Here is an 18,785-nt window from a genome sequence, read left to right on the forward strand (position 1 = left end):
TGAGGGAGTGCAGCAAAGGTTCAACCAGACTGATTCTCGGGATGGCGGGACTGACCTATCAAGAAAGACTGGATCAACTGGGCTTGTATTCACTGGAGTTCAGAAGAATGAGAGGGGACCTCATAGAAACGTTTAAAATTCTGACGGGGTTAGACAAGTTAGATGCAGGAAGAATGTTCCCAATGTTGGGGAAGTCCAGAACCAGGGGTCACAGTCTAAGGATAAGGGGTAAGCCATTTAGGACCGAGATGAGGAGAAACTTCTTCACCCAGAGAGTGGTGAACCTGTGGAATTCTCTACCACAGAAAGTTGTTGAGGCCAATTCACTAAATATATTCAAAAAGGAGTTGGATGAAGTCCTTACTACTAGGGGGATCAAGGGGTATGGCGAGAAAGCAGGAATGGGGTACTGAAGTTGCATGTTCAGCCATGAACTCATTGAATGGCGGTGCAAGCTAGAAGGGCCGAATGGCCTACTCCTGCACCTATTTTCTATGTTTCTATGTTAAGATCACTTACACACTTTAACATTACTTATAAACTCTAAGATCACTTAAAAACTTTAAGATCACTTATAAACTTTAAAACTTGTAAATTTACATAACTTACAAAACACTTTTAATTTGAGAACAGTTACAACAGTAACAACAATAATAATAACAACAACATCAGCAAGTAAAGGCTGCATCCATCTCTCCTCCACCTTATCCTAAGATCGCCCGCTGTGCTTGGTCTTGGTGACTCCACTCCTGCCCGCATGCGATGGCACAGTGTTTCTCGGGTTGATACCAAGCTTATTCATTCGAACAACTTGAGTAATGCACACTTCTTGATAGGAATAGGCAGTCGATAGTGTGGAAGACCTGGCTTGGGCCTCTTCAGAGACTGGTGTGTGGATTGGAGTGGTAGTGGCAGTTAATTCTGTCAATAGGCGCGGGATCTGGGCGTGTTCCCTTATTGCAGCAGCTAACTCCAACATTTGCTCCCTCATGTGCCTTGACAGTGTCTCAACTAACTGCAACAATCGCTCCGTCATGTTCGCCGACAGTTTCTCAGCTACTTGTGACATGCCCTCCCTCATGTTGTGCAACACTGTGTCCATTACCTGCAACATTCCATCCCTCATGTTCATTGACAGCGCATCAGCTACCTGCAACATTCCCTCCCTCATGTGCACCGACATTGTATCTGCTGCCGAAGACATTCCCTCCCTTGTGTTCCCGGAGCCTTGTGCCATTTCTCGTGAGAGTGTTGTTACTTCTCCCGACAGTTCCGATACCTCATCACCCACCCCACTGAAGGTGTTCAGGAGTGATTGCGTAAGGTCAATGCTCTCCACACTCATTGCCCTCATCTGAATCACATCTGTTCGATCCTACACCTCAGGAGAGCGCTGTCGAGCTCTCCTTCTCCTCCTCACCCTGGGTGTGGCCCGCCTCATCCCACTGGGACCAGCAGCCTCAGACGGTGGGTCCCTGGGTGTGGCTCGCTGCACCCCACTGGAATCCCCAGCCTCGGATTGTGGAAAACCATGGATTGTCCCAGCAACACTCGTATCACTCAGGAAAGAGGCTGGCACCTCAATAGGTGGCACCTGCAACTCCTCCAAAGTGAGTATAGCAGTGGGGGCTTCATCCATCTTCTCCCCCTCACCCCCATGCTCTTGGTCTGGAAGGTGGGATTAGAAGATGTTCTCCTCTTTAGGCTTGTCCACATCTGAATCTTCTTCTGCATTGTCAGGGTTGGCCTCAAGTTCTGCAAAATATAACAGAACAGACACATGGTTATCAGCAGAGGAGGGGAAGGGTGGGTGGCCTGAGTAGACTCACACAGTGCAGGCAGCAGGCTCATTTGAAGGACCACGATGAATGATAGCACATTGCATCAACCGAAGCGTAGTTGACGGAGACCTCCCATGAACCGAAGCATGGCTAGCCCACGCAGTACTTAACATTTAGGAAAGCCAGACTGTGGAATTTGTAGGATTTACCCTCTCCCTCGAGTGTGGGCACAGCTTGTGCAGTGGTGATTGCTTTTCTCCAGGCAGGACCCATCAAAGCAGCGACCCTCTCTTCCAGTGGTGTCAGTGGGTGCAGATTTGCTGGGCCTCCTCCTGTTCGAGTTCTTTCCTTTTTATTATGTGCCACCTTCCTCTGCAAAGATCAAAATGCAACTTTTTAGAGAGGATGTCTTTTTGCTGGGTGTGACATATACAGATGGTCACATTTACAATTATAATTCCAGTGAATAAATGAAAATATTACTTACACTAACTGCTTAACCAAGGTCCTGCCATTTCTTTTTGCACTGGCCTCCAGACCTCGGGGTGGTCACCATTGCACAGTAATCTGCAAGTTGGATCCAGCCTTGCTTCATTTCTTTTGGTGAAACTTTTACGTGAATCTGCTGGTGTCCAGCTCTTGCCATCTGGCCTCCATTACAGTAACTCGTGCCTCCACTTCATCCTGTAAGAAATTCTTGGTCCTTGAGCCACGTTGCATCTTGTATTACAGCTCCTATTTTTCCAATGAGAATTTAAGTTCTCACACACAACTGGCTCTTTAAAAATGACCGAATGCAGACTGGGAGCTGTACTGGAGATGCGGGCCCATAGCAATCACGTCAAAAAAGTCCTTTTATTTTCATGCATGCACAGAAGACGGGAGGCGGTGGGGGGAGGCTTCATTTTTTCACCGCAGACCTTTGGCTCCGCCCCATGAAGCTACAGGACAGGCTCAGGCTGCATGGCACCAATTTCAAAAAATAGAATGTGGAAACTTGGTATTGATTTTTTTGGAATTGTTGGGTCCAGAAAAAAACGGGCGTAACTCTGGCAATACGCCAAAAAATGGCATTGGGGAAAATCGAGTCCAATGGCTTTAATTCTGCTTTTCCTTTATTTAATCTCATCTCAAAGAACCCCACAATTGGATATTTTTGTCTGGTACTCTCAGTAATCTTGCCATTCTTAACACGAGGAACAAAAAAAGTTATGCTTGATTTTGCCGAGAAAGAATAAAATTGGATTCAGCGAAATACTTTGCAATGTATTTGCTTCATGGATTCTTTGTGAAAGAATTCAGAGCAACACATTGCTATCAAGAACTCAATGGTTTATTAACAAAGGTTCAACAATCACACTGCACATTCCCAGTTCATCCACTAGGCTCACAACTGCGTACCTCATTGTGGGCCCAACTGACTGGGGTTTTACTGAGTCTTGTGAACATCAAGTGTTAGACTTTCCACTTCACATCGCCCACATATCGCCCAAAACAGCCTTTCAGCGCCCATTTTAACAAAAAAGTGGAAATTCAGGCTGGATCATCACCGAAGATTTATCCCCCGACTTTCGGCTCGCATCGTCGAGCTGATCGCTGAGGTGATCGCCCAGTCCAACTTTCAGCACATCGCCGGCACATCGCTGGGCTGATAGCTTGCCGAGAACATCGCTGGAGAATAGTTGCTTTGTCCTGGCCTTCCTCACAGAACTCGGCCCTACGGACGCCATTTTGAACATCGGTGGAAGGTTGACCTTCAAAGCACAATTGAGCCTATTGAACTTATTAGAACAGAAGGGTACATATTACCGACAAGACTTTACAAATTAATGTATCGTGTGGATTTAACTGCCCAGAAAACTTGCCGCGGCTACATCAGTCGCAGATGGACACAGGGATTTACGGGGAGCGCACAGAGAAGGGGACAGTTGGCTAGATGACCTTCCCCTGTTCTTATTGCTTATGTTCTTATATTGTCAACCTGAGAGTAGCACAAAGGCTGCATTCATGACATGACATGACTTCATCCGTACATTGCATTTTAATTAAATGATGTTACATTACTTTAAAATTGTTTCACGCATTACTCACGTGACACATGGGAGGGTCCCGCAACACCACGGGTAGTGCCGAGTGAGCACTGCTGCATGCTCCTCCTGCTCACTTAAAGTCTGAATGTAAGCAGGGCCCTCTCTGGTGCACCTCCGCTGCACCCTGTTGTTAGATATCTTCTTCTGCAAATGTGAAAAGAGCATGACAAGCTAATTGACTAGGTAGTTTCATGGAAAGACAACAGCTTCAAATGTTACATGCAAATGAGATCCACAATTGATTCACAGTTATAACAAAGATCAGCGTGTTTTGTATCTACATATGTATATATGCGTATATATGTATGTAAGAATTTACAAAATTTAATTCAATCCAGGAGATTTACCATTACAGTTTTAATTACAATCTTCATCAATACAATAAAAAATCTGTACTTACCCTAACTGACGTCACAAGACTGTTCTAGCGCTTCCGGCACTGGTCGGGCAATCTCAGACCACAGCTTCCTGTAAGCCCAGGGTGGAAGTTTGCCCTTAGCACCCCAGATAAGTTCTGCCCACCTGGAGTGGACTTCCTCGACGAGGGCCTCGTTGGCCTTGTCCGAAAATGGCTTTGCCCTTTTCTGAGCCCCATCCACGCTCTCGGATAATGATGATGATGATGATGATATCTCTACAATTTATCCAAATCTCCAACGGCAAAAAACACCACAAAACTCCACAAATCTCCTTCCACAACTCCAATAACTCTCTCCTTTATCTCTCTTCTTTCTCTCCCTAACGGCCTTTTGTGCATGTGTGGGTTGACCCCTGACCTCCCGAAACGCGCAAAATGCTGTCAACAGGAAAAAAAAATCGGATGCACAGAAGGCAGTTGCGAGGGAGGCTTTTGCCTACCACATCGCTGGCCATTCGTCGGGCGAGCGTCACATCACTGACCTTTTGCCTCGCCCATTTGACATCATTGGCCTATCGCCGAGTGGAAAATTGCCATCCAAAAAATGGGCATTGAGCCAGTGATCGATAAGGCTGGGATATCGAACATCGCTGGAACATCGCCCAAAAGCAAAGTTTAAAGTCTAGCCCCATGTGACTGGCTAAGCCACTCACAATGCAACAGCTCTTCTTTTAAATTAAAGCTTTAAGCCAAGTGCCCCCTTTGGTAAAGGGGCACAATAACAGCTCTACAAACCTGTGAGCATACTCACAAGTGCATACATTTACACAGTTGAATTTGTTTTTTCATGTGTTCTGCAGGACATGATTTCCTGACTTACTGTAGCAAATTCTATGAAGTTGCTATGAGCCCTGCATGCCTTAGTTTGACAACTCAGTGCTCTGATCTATTCCAGACCCCATGAAACACTTATAGTTTGCCTCCTTATGAACTTGAGTGGTTAGGGTCAGTCCAGGTATTAGCGATGACCTCCACTGTCTACTTCAGCTTGGTGTCATTGTACCGAGACTGGCACACGCACGTGATCAGTCTATAAGGATCGTTGCATTAGCACATCCACAACTGACTATCAATAAGCCTGCATGCTTTGTGTAACTGGTTAGAGTCCCCATAATCGATTTACACCCCAACACAGAAATAAGAAAATACGGTGCTGAAATCTGTAATGATCCATGCAAATCGCCAATCTAGATTGGTGTCCCATGTCAGAAAATACTTCACAGTATTTTCTCAGCTCTATTTTATTGCACTGGCCAGTTGAACAGATATTTCTACACAGTATTGTGGAGTATTGGCCAGTTGGTCAAAATTATTACCAATGCTACTGTTTATAAAATTGTGTCTTTTTTTAAAATTAAAATGAATAGAAAACTGAAATAGGACCTGCATGCTTGCTCGGTTTAATGCTGGTATCACCTATTCTATTGTACTGTTGTACTCCACCCAGTTGTTTTTATGTGTCAAGGGAAACGTGTTACGAGTCTTAGAGGCCGACTTTCAGCGCTGTCCCGCCTGCAGCCACCAAGTTTCCGTCGGAAATGGACGATTTCTGGGCGATTCCTCCAGAACTTGGTGTGGAAGGGTTCCGCCCACGTCACATCATCCCGCCCGCCCATGCCGGATTTCTGTAAAAGGCCATTTTGATGCTTTTTCCTGGCCTCCCGTCGACCTGCCGCCCAACAGAAGGACCGCTTTGGAAAAGCAGGTCTAAGCTGAGTGACATTCAGCAAGCATGTGCAGATCAGGGGGAGGGAGGGAGTGAGAAAGAGAGAGCGAGAAATGGAGTGCAATGGGGCAGCTCTGGCACATCAGCTGGAGGGAGTGCTGATTGCCATCACATCACGGCAGCCAGTCGGATTTCAGTGGGACTGTTGGAAAGAAGTTAGGTCAATATTGCATTACTTTATTGGTGATGGTGATGTTTAAATTGGATGTCATAAAACCGACTGGAGATTTTTTTGTTGCACCTTGCTGAAAATCCTTCATTTAGAAAGCCAATGGCAAAGGGAAAATTATTATGAGTGACTGAAAAGTGTTCAGCATCTCACATTTTGTACATCCAAGCTGATTTATTAATGATCTCGCACAATGTATTGCAATGTAACTGATCACCATGTCATCTCAGGGGTGGCACTCCTTCATGTTTGGCCTCGCAAAAAGAGGGTTTAAGTGCAAGCCTTAAGGTCTGCCCTGCAACTTGGTAAACTAAAGTAATTGAATGACAGCCTTCCTGCATTCATTGTCGTCTTGCGATGGCCTGATGACAGGACCCATTGTACATTGCAGTCAGATGTGGATGGGAAGATGTTCCTGATGAAGCAGATAACCTGAGGGACAGATGTGGGTTTTGCGCAACACACCACACATGATGTTAAAATGACACATGCACAAACAGAGGGTCAACAATGTGAGTGTATTTACAAGTGCACAATGACAAATGTTACATAACATTATGACATTTACATACATTTACACGAGGAAGCAACACCCACCCCTCTACCCAGCACCACCACCTCTCTTCCCCCCTCCCCGCCCCGCAGCGATGCCTGAGTTCCTCTTCCTCCCCATGCCTACATGACAGAGTGGCCCTCCCCTGCCCCTCATTGCCTCTGGTTGAGGAGGTTGTGCAGGAGGGCAGCGGGATGTGTGCAGATATGTGCGTATCGGTGAGAACATAGGGCGCAGGACCGAAGGCGCCGGGATTTCCTGCTCCTCCGCATCTGTCTGCTTTGAGGGTGTGGGGTCGGGGTCGGAGGCTTGCACTACGCATGCAGAAGCTATCTCCTGCCTTAGACACATATCTGGCACATAACCTTTTTGGCCTTGGATAGGAGGGGGTGAATAAATTTGTACTCGCGTTTGCAGCATTGGTCCCCATCCTGCTTCACATTGCCCACTGCAGTGACTATCTAACCTATGTCCATCCAAAGACGTCCGTATTGGGCTGGTGCAGGCTTGCCACACCCATCCCGGGTTGGGCAGAACACTGCCCTGAGGAGCTCCTGCAGCCATGTCCTGAGGCTGAGATGATTGGCCTCCAACAACCACAACCATTTTCCTTTGTGCTAGTTTTGACTCCAGCCAGTGGAGAGTTTTTCTCCTGATACCCAATCACTTCAATTTTGCCAGGGCTCCTTGATGCCACTCATAGAATCGTAAGAGGTTTACAGCACGGAACGAGGCCATTTCGGCCCATTGTGTCCGCGACGGCCAACAAGAGGCTATCCAGCCTAATCTCACTCTCCAGCTCTTGGTCCGTAACCCTGCAGGTTATGGTATTTCAAGTGCACAATCAAGTATTTTTTACATGTGGTGAGGGTTTCTGCCTCTACCATCTTTTCAGGCAGTGAGTTCCAGACCCCCATAACCCTCTGTGTGGAGAAATTTTCCCTCAAATCCCCTCTAAACCTTCTACCAATTACTTTAAATTTATGCCCCCTGGTTGTTGACCCCTCTGTTAAGGAAAATAGGCCCTTTCTATCCACTATATCTAGGCCCCTCATAATTTTATACACCTCAATGAGGTCTCCCCTCAGCCTCCTCTATTCCAAGAAAAACAAATCCAGCCTATCCAATCTGTCCTCATAGCTAAGGTTCTCCACTCCCGGCAACATTCTCCTAAATCTCCTCTGCACTCTCTGTACCATCCTTCCTACAATGTGGTGATCAGAACTGCAGGCAGTACTCCAGCTGCGGCCTAACTAGTGTTTTATAAACTCCTCTTTGATGTTAAGGGCATTTGGTTTTACTTCACCTCTGGAATTCAGCTCTTTTGTCGATGTTTGGTCTCAAACTGTGATGTGTGATGCATCCCAGATCTGAAGGGCAAGCTTACTATCAATCTGTGCCATTCTCATTCTTATGTAAGGTGCTAAGGCTGTGTTTATGCTGCAGCTACTGGTCTGATACGAACAGGTACAGAATTGTTGCAACCTGACCACATGACTTCTGCTGCCTGTCTGCAAATCAGCCTCTCGGGATCAGATGGGACCTCTGTACACTCATGCTTATATATTCACTCCCTGCCACTGAATTAAAATATATGAACGCGCAATTGGAAGCATTCACATTCTTAAAACAATTCTGTTCAAGTTTATGACTGAGTATCGCGAGGCACTTTTTAAACCTGGTTTGTCGACAGTAATCACTGCAACAAAAACGTCATTTTATATAGCAGCTTTAGATAAACCTCCGAACCTTTAGATACTTAAAACATGTGTGCACTTTTGCTTTATAGTTTCCTCAAAAGTATTGTCCGGTACATTTCTAACAATGAATATTATAATGTGCAATTATTTGGAACCAAAGGATATTTTAGTTCACCCTCGTCAGTGACAGACATTTTCTTTAAATGACATTTACTCATTATTTTAATGTTACCGCTAGACTTGATTATTCCAACGCACTCCTGGCTGGCCTCCCACATTCTACCTTCTACGTAAGCTTGAGATGATCCAAAACTCGGTTGCCCGTGTCCTAACTTGCACCATGTCCCACTCACCCATCACCCCTGTGCTCGCTGACCTACACTGGCTTCTCGTTAAGCAATGCCTTGATTTTAAAATTCTCATCCTTGTTTTCAAATCCCTCCATGGCCTCGCCCCTCCCTATCTCTGTAATCTCCTCCAGCTCCACAACCCCACGAGATATCAGCGCTCCTCTAATTCTTCCCTTTTGAGCATCCCTGATTATAATCGCTCAATCATTGGTAGCCGTGCTTTCTATTGCTTTGGCCCCAAGCTCTGGAATTCCCTGCCTAAATCTCTCTGCCTCTCTACCTCTCTTTCCTCCTTTAAGATGCTCCTTAAAACCTATCTTTTTGACCAAGCTTTTGGTCACATACCCTAATTTCTTTTTACATGGCTTAGTGCCACATTTTTTGTCTTATAATACTTTTGTGAAGTGTTTTGGGATGCTTCACTATGTTAAAGGCACAAGTTGTTGTTGTTGGATAATCCCTTAGCAGAACGGGATAAACGCTGTGGATTCTTATCAGAGTTAACCAATATCTGGCAGGGAAGGGTTAAATTTCCTTGTGTGTGTCTCAGGCACAAACAAATTCAAAAGTCGAGAAATTTGTCTCGGGCAGTGGGGCAAAGCGGGCGGTGTCACATCAGCCACCCATTATATGCAGCAGCTGATGTTAGTTCCGATGTTTGCAATGGGACTGAATATCAGGCGCTGCGTATAATGGATGCCCGAACCGATACCGCCCGCTTTGTGCCACTGCCCGAGATGAATTTCTAGGCCCAAGTCTTTGTTATCAGTGTAAGGCCACTGGCAAAGCAGGAGCACCAGTGCGATAATTTACTGACTCTGTGCCTATGAGATGGGCTTGGGAAACACTAAGGCAGCGCTGTGCATGCTATGGGCCTTAAAATCCGAACTGACATCTACATTATACATTTTATTTAATTATCTCATGGCACCTATAAGATCTTTGAAGCCGATATCTAATAGTTGCTGCTATTTCCCTGCTCCTCACTCAATTGTATGCACACGTGATACAAATACATCAAGGATGCTTTGTTTTCTTTCGTGGCATTTTTCTGAGATTCTATTCATAAAGCTAAATGCAATGTTATCTATAACAGGCAAACATATGCTATTAATAGTGGCGAACATATGCTGTAACTTTTCACACTTTGCTCATGCCTCCAACTAAGAATATATTTAAGCAACGGTGCAGTCTTATACTAAATTTGCTAATCCTCTTGTAATAAAGTCCCTTAATCCTTTGAGTACCAAGCTTCAGCCATGGCGATGCATTCAGTTTCTATCACATCATGTGCATGCAAGTTATTTTCAGAAATTATTAATGCTCAATATTATAAAGGTAGAAATAAAAACAGCCCATAGAATGTTACTTCGCTGAATAAATTAAGAAAGTGATATCATAAATAGGCATAGAATCAGTAAATTATTGCACTGGTGCTCCTGCTTTGGCACTTGCGAGCAAGTCTTAAATCTTGTTTATGGCTGAGATACGCACAAGTAAAGAAGGACAGACGCTTGAGTGTGCTACATTGCGTTGCAATGAGTTCAACTGACTCTTTAAAATATGAGTCCAGTTTGTTGAATGTCATCTGAGCTCTGAGATTAATAGAAATCTTGAAAAAGACACCTAAATACCTTTTGGTTCATGTAAAACTAAAGAATTACTTCAACAGCGAGAACTTGCATTTCTGTACTGATCGTCAACATGCAGGAAGATGTCTCCAAGCATTTCACATTAAAGGGGATAAAGCAATGGATGCCAAGCAGCTGGAGGCGATGGGCTGGGGTGGAGACGATTACAGGGAAAGGTTGGGGAAACAAAAGCATGTTTGAGAAAAGGGTTTGAAGAGGAAGCATGGATGGAGGTGGCATGTTGTGGGAACTAGGTGAATAGTTCCAGAGGGCAAGAGCACAGTAACTAAAATATGTTGAATCGTTCTGGGATGTGGGCATCGCTGGGAAGCCAGCATTTATTGCCCATCCCTAGTCGCCCTTGAGAAGGTAGTGGTGAGCCACCAGCTTGGACCGCTGCAGTCCTTGTGGTGAAGGTACTCCCACAGTGCTGTTAGGGAGGGAGTTCCAGGATTTTGACCCAGCAACGGTGAAGGAACGGCGATATATTTCCAAGTCAGGATGGTATGCGACATGGAGGGGAACTTGCAGGTGATGGTGCTCCCATGTGCTTGCTGTCCTTGTCCTTCTAGGTGGTAGAGGTCACAAGTTTGGGAGGAGCTGCCGAAGCAATCTTGGCGAGCTGCTGCAGTACATCTTGTAGATGATAGACACTGTGCGCCAGTGGTAGAGGGAGTGAATGTTGAAGGTGGTGGATGGGGTGCCAATCAAGTGGGTTGCTTTGTCCTGGATGTTTTGAGCTTCTTGAGTATTGTTGGAGCTGCACTCATCCAGGCAAGTGGAGAGTATTCCATCACACTCCTGACTTGTGCCTTGTAGATGGTGGAAAGGATTGGGCAGTCAGGAGATGAGACACTCGCCACAGATAACCCAGCCTCTGACCCATTGTTGTTGCCACAGTATTTATGTGGCTGGTCCAGTTAAGTTTCTGGTCAGTGATGACCCCAAGGATGTTGATAGTGGGGGATTCGGTGATGGTAATGCCGTTGAATATCAAGGTCACGTGGTTAAGACTCTCGCTTGATAGAGATCTTCATTGCCAGGCACTTGTGTAGCGGGAATGTTACTTGCCACTTATCAGCCTAAGCCGGAATTGTCCAGGTCTTGCTGCATGCGGGCATGGATTGTTTCATTTTCTGAGGAGTTGTGAATGGAATTGAACACTCTACAATCATCAGTGAACATCCCCACTTTTGACATTATGATGGAGGGAAGGTCATTGATGAAGCAGCTGAAGATGGTTGGGCTTAGGACATGACCCTGAGGAACTCCTGCAGCGATTTCCTGGGGCTGGGATGATTGACCTCCAACAACCACAACCATCTTTGTTTATGCTAGGTATGACTCCATCCAGTGGAGAGTGTTCCCCCTGATTCCCATTGATTTCAATTTTACTTGGGCTTCTTGATGCCACACTCAGTCAAATGCTGCCTTGACGTCAAGGGCAGTCACTCTCATCTCACCTTTGGAATTCAGCTCTTTTGTCCATGTTTGGACTAAGGCTGTAATGAGGTCTGGAGCCAAGTGGTCCTGGCGGAATCCAAACTGAGCATTGGTGAGTAGGTTATTGGCGAGTAAGTGTCGCTTGGTAGCACTGCCAATGGCACCTTCCATCACTTTGCTGATGATTGAGAGTAGACTGATGGGGTGGCAGTTTTGGCCAGATTGGATGTGTCCTGTTTTTTGTGGACAGGACATACCTGGGTAGTTTTCCACATTGTTAGGTCGATGCCAGTGTTGTAGCTGTACTGGAACAGCTTGGCTAGAAGTGCGGCTAGTTCTGGAGCACGTCTTCAGCACGGCAGCCGGGATGTTGTCGGGGCCCATAGCCTTTGCTACATACAGTGCGCTCGGCCATTTCTTGACGTCACATGGAAGGAATCAAATTGGCTGAAGACTGGCTTTTGTGATGGTGGGAACCTCAGGAGGAGGCCGATGGGGATTATCCACTCGGCACTTCTGGCTGAAGAAACATAGAAACATAGAAACATAGAAAATAGGTGCGGGAGTAGGCCATTCGGCCCTTCGAGCCTGCACCGCCATTCAATATGATCATGGCTGATCATGCAACTTCAGTACCCTATCCCTGCTTTCTCTCCATACCCCCTGATTCCTTTAGCTGTAAGGGCCACATCTAACTCCCTTTTGAATATGTCCAACGAACTGGCCTCAACAACTTTCTGTGGTAGAGAATTCCACAGGTTCACAACTCTCTGGGTGAAAAAGTTTCTCCTCATCTTGGTCCTATTTGGCTTACCCCTTATCTTTAGACTGTGACCCCTGGTTCTGGACTTCCCCAACATCGGGAACATTCTTCCTGCATCGAACCTGTCCAGTCCCGTCAGAATTTTGTAAGTTTCTATGAGATCCCCTCTCATTCTTCTAAATTCCACTGAGTATAAGCCTAGCCGATCCAGTCTTTCCTCATATGTCAATCCTGCCATCATGGGATTCAATCTGGTGAACCTTCGTTGCACTCCCTCATTGCAAGCACGTCCTTCCTCAGATTAGGAGACCAAAACTGAACACAATACTCAAAGCAACACCTCCCTGCTCCTATACTCAAATCCCTTCGCTATGAAGGCCAGCATGCCATTTGCTTTCTTTACTGCCTGCTGTACCTGCATGCCTACCTTCAATGACTGATGTACCATGACACCCAGGTCTCGTTGCATCTCCCCTTTTACTAATCTGTCACCATTCCGATAATAATCTGCCTTCCTGTTTTTGCCACCAAAGTGGATAACCTCACATTTATCCACATTGTCCTGCATCTGCCATGCATTTGCCCACTCACCTAACCTGTTCAAGTCCCCCTGCAGCCTCTAGGCATCCTCCTCACAGCTCGCACTGCCACCCAGTTTAGTGTCATCTGCAAACTTGGAGATATTACATTCAATTCCTTCGTCTAAATCATTAATGTATATTGTAAATAGCTGGGGGTCCCAGCACTGAACCCTGCGGCACCCCACTTGTCATTGCCTGCCATTCTGAAAAGGACCCGTTTATTCCTACTCTTTGCTTCCTGTCTGCCAACCAATTCTCTATCCACGTCAGTACATTAACCCCAGTACCATGTTCCTTAATTTTGCACACTAATCTCTTATGTGGGACCTTGTCAAAAGCCTGTTGAAAGTCCAAATACACCACATCCACTGGTTCTCCCTTATCCACTCTACTAGTTACATCCTCAAAAAACTCTAGAAGATTTGTCAAGCATGGTTGTAAATGCTTCACTCTTGTCTTTTGTACTTGCGTGCTGGGCTCCGCCATCATTGTGGATGGGGATATTCATGGAGCCTCCTTCTCCCATTCATTGTTTAATTGTCCACGACCATTCATGACTGGATGTGACAACACTGCAGAGCTTTGATCTGATCCGTTGATTGTGGATTCGCTTATCTCTGTTTATAGTATGCTGCTTCCGTGTTGCAGCTTTCCTAGTTTGGTACCTCATTTTTAGGTACGTCTGGTGCTGCTCCTGGAATGCTCTTCTGCACTCCTCATTGAACCAGAGTTGGTCCCCTAGCTTGAAAGTCATGGTAGAATGAGGGATATGCCGGGCCATGAGGTTACAGACTCTGGTGGAATACAATTCTGATGCTGCTGATGGCCCACAGTGCCTCATGGATGCCCAGTTTTGAGCTGCTAGCTCTATTCTGAATCTATCCCATTTAGCACGATGGTAGTGCCACACAACACAATGGAGGGTGTCTTCAGTGTGAAGATGGGACTTTGGGCCCAATTTTGGCCATGACTTACTCCAGTTGGTTTTTCTGCCGTAAGTCAAAAAGCCCCATTTTCCCCAATAAGCTTGCTCCAGAGTAACTTAGTTAGGTATGATTTTTTTTAGTTCAGTTTATTTTTTTCAAAAGGGAGCGTTCCCAGACACTTATGTCAGTTTTGGCCATTTGTGCCATTTTGCCCAGCTAACACTTACACCAAATCGACTTCGGTCAGTGTATGTGGCGAGCTCTGAAAAACATTGTGGGCAGTTAAGAAATCGCCGCAGGTAACTAAGTAAGGACTTGCACCCAAGCACCAAGCAGCAAACATTCCAAATAAAACTTCAAATAACCAAATAAAAATAAAGAACTGAGGTAAACAATTGATTAACAATTAAATATTTGAAGTAAATCCTACCTTGGGCCAGGGAAGGCAGCGGACCAGCCTGTACGGGAGGCCATTCGGCGTGGGATAGGGCAAAGACGCATCGGGAGGCTCGGGCGGGGAGGGGTGGTGGAGAGGGAGAGGAAAGGCTGGGCTCGACGGCATCAGGGGCGGGGGGATGGTGGTGGGCGGGGAGAGGAGAGATTGTATTAAGGCTCACGCCTATTTCAAGCAGGAGCACTGGCTGTCCATTTCTGGGGCTGCTCAAAAATCGAATCAGGTCAGCAAGCAGCCAGTATTTTTAAATTCAAATGGGGCTACACAGCGATGCACTTCAAAAATGGCCGAGTATCAAGTTTTGGCGCTACTGCGCATGTGCAATCATCGGGGCCAACACCTATGCACATGCGCGACACTGCCGGCACTCATTTTGGCGCAGGCCTGTAGACCCGCCCACTCATATATCTGCATCGCACCAGGGCACTGGAGTCTCTGCAGAGCAGCCAGGATGGGGCCTTTTTTTTTCTGGGCAGTTTATAGCGCACAAAGTCAGCGCACAACGGGTCAGTGCGCCAAAAGAACAGCATGGCCAAAATTGGGCCCATGGTCTCCACAATGACTGTGCGGTGATCACTGCTACCAATGCTGTCATGGACAGATGCATCTGCGACAGATAGATTGGTGAGGACAAGGTCAAGTAGGTTTTTCCTCGTGTTGGTTCTCTCACCACCTGCTGCAGGCCCAGTCTGGCAGCTATGTCCTTCAGGACTCGGCCAGCTCAGTCAATAGTGTGTTACCGAGCCACTCTTGATGATGGATATTGAAGTACCCTGCATGGATTACATTCTGTGCCCTTGCTACCCTCAGTGCTTCATTCAAGTGGTGTTCAACATGGAGGAGTACTGATTCATCAGCTGAGGGAGGGCGGTAGGTGGTAATCAGCAGGAGGTTTCCTTGCCCATGCTTGACCTAAAGCCATGAGACTTCATGGAGTCCAGAGTTAATGTTGAGGGCTCCCAGGGCCATTCACTCCCGACTGTATGTCACTGTGCCGCCGCCACCTCGGGTGGGTCTGTCCTGCCGGTGGGACAGGACAGAGCCAGGGATGGTGATGGAATGGAGGAGTCTAGGACATTGGCTCGCGCAGCAAACAAAAGGTGCAGGAGATCAGGAATGGCCTGATATTAGAGTAGCAGAAGGTATATGCAGGGACAGAAGGCTGCAAGAGATCAGCACGGCGTGGTGCAGTGAGGGCATTGTGGAGATTGAAAGCAAGGATGAGAACTTTAAATTCAACTCACTGAGCCACAGGGAGCCAGTGGAACTTGGTGGAGGAAAAGTGTTGGGTGTGCAAGATCTCGGGTTTGCACTGAGAGAGGTGGGCAATGTTACATTGGTGGAAGAAAGTAGTCTGGGTAAAGGACCTGATATGTGGGATGGAACTGAGCCTGGGGTAAAGCAGAATGCTAAGATTTTGCATTTCCTGACACAGCCTGAGATGGCAGCCAGGGAAGTTGGTGAAATGGAGGCCAGAGACACATCGTTGCTGGTGGAAGCCAAGATGATGGCTTTGCATTTGTCACCATTCAAATGGAGGAAATTATGCCACTTCCATTTGATTAGGCAGTTGGAGAGTGGAGCAAAATGTTTTGGATCAGTGGGGGAGATAGACCTGGATGTTGCCAGCAGACAAGTGGAAGCCACTTTCATGCTTCCAGATGGTGAGGAGTGGGTTGGACACTTGATACACTCTCACCATGTGGGAAGAGTTGTAGTTCCTATGTTATACCAGGTATGAATGGAACGATAAAAGAGTAATGCAATTGCAGAGCAAGAACGTTGGAAGAGGAGGGTTGCATGGTCAGTCGTGTCAATGAAAGAAAGAAAGACTTAGATTCATATCGTGCCTTTCATGGCCACCAGACATCTCAAAGCACTTTACAGCCAATGAAGTACTTTTGGAATGAAGTCACTGTTGTAATGTAAAGCAAAGAGGAGAAGTTGGGTGAGGAGATGGACAAGTGGATTCAACTTCCTCTGGGTATTATTTGCCCTGCGACGCCCAATTCTTTCTCTCTGTCATCCCCCTTTACTCCACGACCACCACCATTCTGTCTGATTGTTGTCCGACGTCACATCATGCATAAAAGCCAGAACTTTTTCCGGTTTAGCATCTGCAAGGTTGAAGTCACGTTGTTCAGCCTCTACCAAAAATGTGATGTCCTTGCTCCTAACTTCATATCCCTCAGCTTGGACAGGCTGACCGCAACAGTGCCCAACCTTGGTGTCCTGTTTAACACTGGATTAACCTTCAAATCTTATGGCTATCCCATTACCAAGTTCGTCGGATTCCATGTCGGCAACAATCGCCTGCTTCCACCGGTGCATCCCCGCCAGTGTTACTATTCATGCCTTCATCACCTCCAGGCTTGACTTCTCTATCATTTAACAGGCCCCAAGCTCCACCCTATACTAACTTCAGCTCATCATAAACTCCACCATGCACAACATGTCCAGCTCACCCCTCTGGTCATTATCACATTGCTGTTTGTGGGAGCTTGCTGTGCACATATTGGTTGCCGTGTTTCCTACATTACAACAGTGACTACACTTCAAAAGTACTTCATTGGCTTTGAAGTGCTTTGGGATGACCTGAAGTCGTGAAAGGCGCTACACAAATGCAAGTCTTTATTTTTCTTTTTTTCACTCTGTCCTTGCCAATGTTAACTGGCTCCCCATTTCCCAGTGCATTCAATTCTTTCTTTCAAATCCCTCCTTGGTCATGCCCCTTCCAGCTCTTCACGATATACTAGCTTGCACCCTCCATCTTCCCAGCTCTGATGGATTGTGCAGTCCTCCCATTGCCTCCACCATAGGTAGCACATCTATTATTCTTCTACACCCCTTCCTCAAACTCCCCTACTTTCAGAAGCTGCCTAAAAATTGATCTCTTTGACCATGCCTTCAATAAATAGCTCAAATACTTTTCCTATGCTTAGCATTTGTTTCTCTTCTGTGAAGTGACAAAGCAAAGTTCACAACATTAAAGGTGCAGTATAAATGCAAGCTGTCAATATTTTTAGGGCGCTGGATATGCATACAGAAGTTGCCATTAATCCATCACCAGTGCACTCACAGTAGTGTAGAGAGCAAATTCAACCTAAAAGTGTTTGTTTTTATCTTTGCTTGTTTTTAGAAGTGCTTTTGATATAGTTTGGAATTTCTGTCAGAACAGCTAAATGTTGGGTCGGAACTGATTGGAAGAAGTCAAGACCAATGGCAGCATGAGAGTAATACCATGGAGATGGTTAAGTTATTACTGTACTGTGACGACTTAACTGAAGTGACAAACTATGTGACACATGCTATAATGTTTCAATATCAATCACCTGATCCCTTGTACCTTCTGGGCCCACTGCGCCGTTACCTTAACAACAAGAAAAGTCAAAAGCTGTCATTACTTCCTTTCCTTTAAATTATTTTGTAATATGATTTTAACAAATAGGAAATAACTGGCAGTGAATTTTTAACACTTCAATCCTTAAGTTCTGTTGAGTTTTACAAGCTATCTCAGCTTCTCTTCTGCAACTTATGACAACCTCAGAAGGGGTTGATTGCATTATCGCCTTATATCTTGCCGCCAGCCATATATTATTATATATTTACTTCAATCTGATATCATTATTTAGTATCTTTTATGTATTGTATATAGACCCTCTGAGATGCCACATTCCCCAAGGCCATTCAAGTCAAAGAATATCAGGGATGCATTGTTGGTGCTACAACATTGGGCCAAATCCTGCTGAAGCAGGGCATCTCGCAGTTATCTTTGCTGTTAGTGAGACTTTTACCTGCACCCTTCAGTTTGAAAATAATTTGCGCCATAATATGCTGGAAGTACGAGCTGATAATGTGACCAATAGTGTAACTCCTGAACCAATGAGCTATAAGGATTGAGAAAGAAACAGATGAATGATAGAGAAGGAGGGTGAAGTTTAATCACGTCGAGTACAGAAAGAGATCTAAAGGCCGGAATTTTGCTCACCTCGGCTGGTCTGTGGCGGGTAGTGTCTGTGGCGGGTCCCAACCCCGCTGCTGGCTCCATCCCGCTGTCCGAAATGAATTTCCCTTGATGGGTCTTGTTAAGTCCACCCAGCGTTTTTCCTGGCCAATTAGAGGAAGCGGGTCTGGTGACGTAATTTGTTGACGCTTCATCAGCCTGTTTCCTTAAAGGGACCATGTCCAAATTTATTTTGA

At 45.9% G+C, this 18,785-nt stretch overlaps 1 long non-coding RNA gene across 1 annotated transcript in view; it reads right to left on the reverse strand.

Moving 5' to 3' along the window:
• LOC139278525 (uncharacterized) overlaps positions 1–14,835 on the reverse strand; it is a 128,636-nt gene extending 113,801 nt beyond the window's left edge. The window contains exon 1 of the long non-coding RNA XR_011596298.1: positions 14,562–14,835. This is a non-coding gene — a long non-coding RNA (uncharacterized lncRNA). The remainder of the gene's footprint in view (positions 1–14,561) is intronic.
• Positions 14,836–18,785: the final 3,950 nt, after the last annotated feature.

The sequence above is a fragment of the Pristiophorus japonicus genome, chromosome 1 (assembly GCF_044704955.1).
Source record: "Pristiophorus japonicus isolate sPriJap1 chromosome 1, sPriJap1.hap1, whole genome shotgun sequence".
In the NCBI taxonomy this organism is placed as follows: Eukaryota; Metazoa; Chordata; class Chondrichthyes; family Pristiophoridae; genus Pristiophorus; species Pristiophorus japonicus.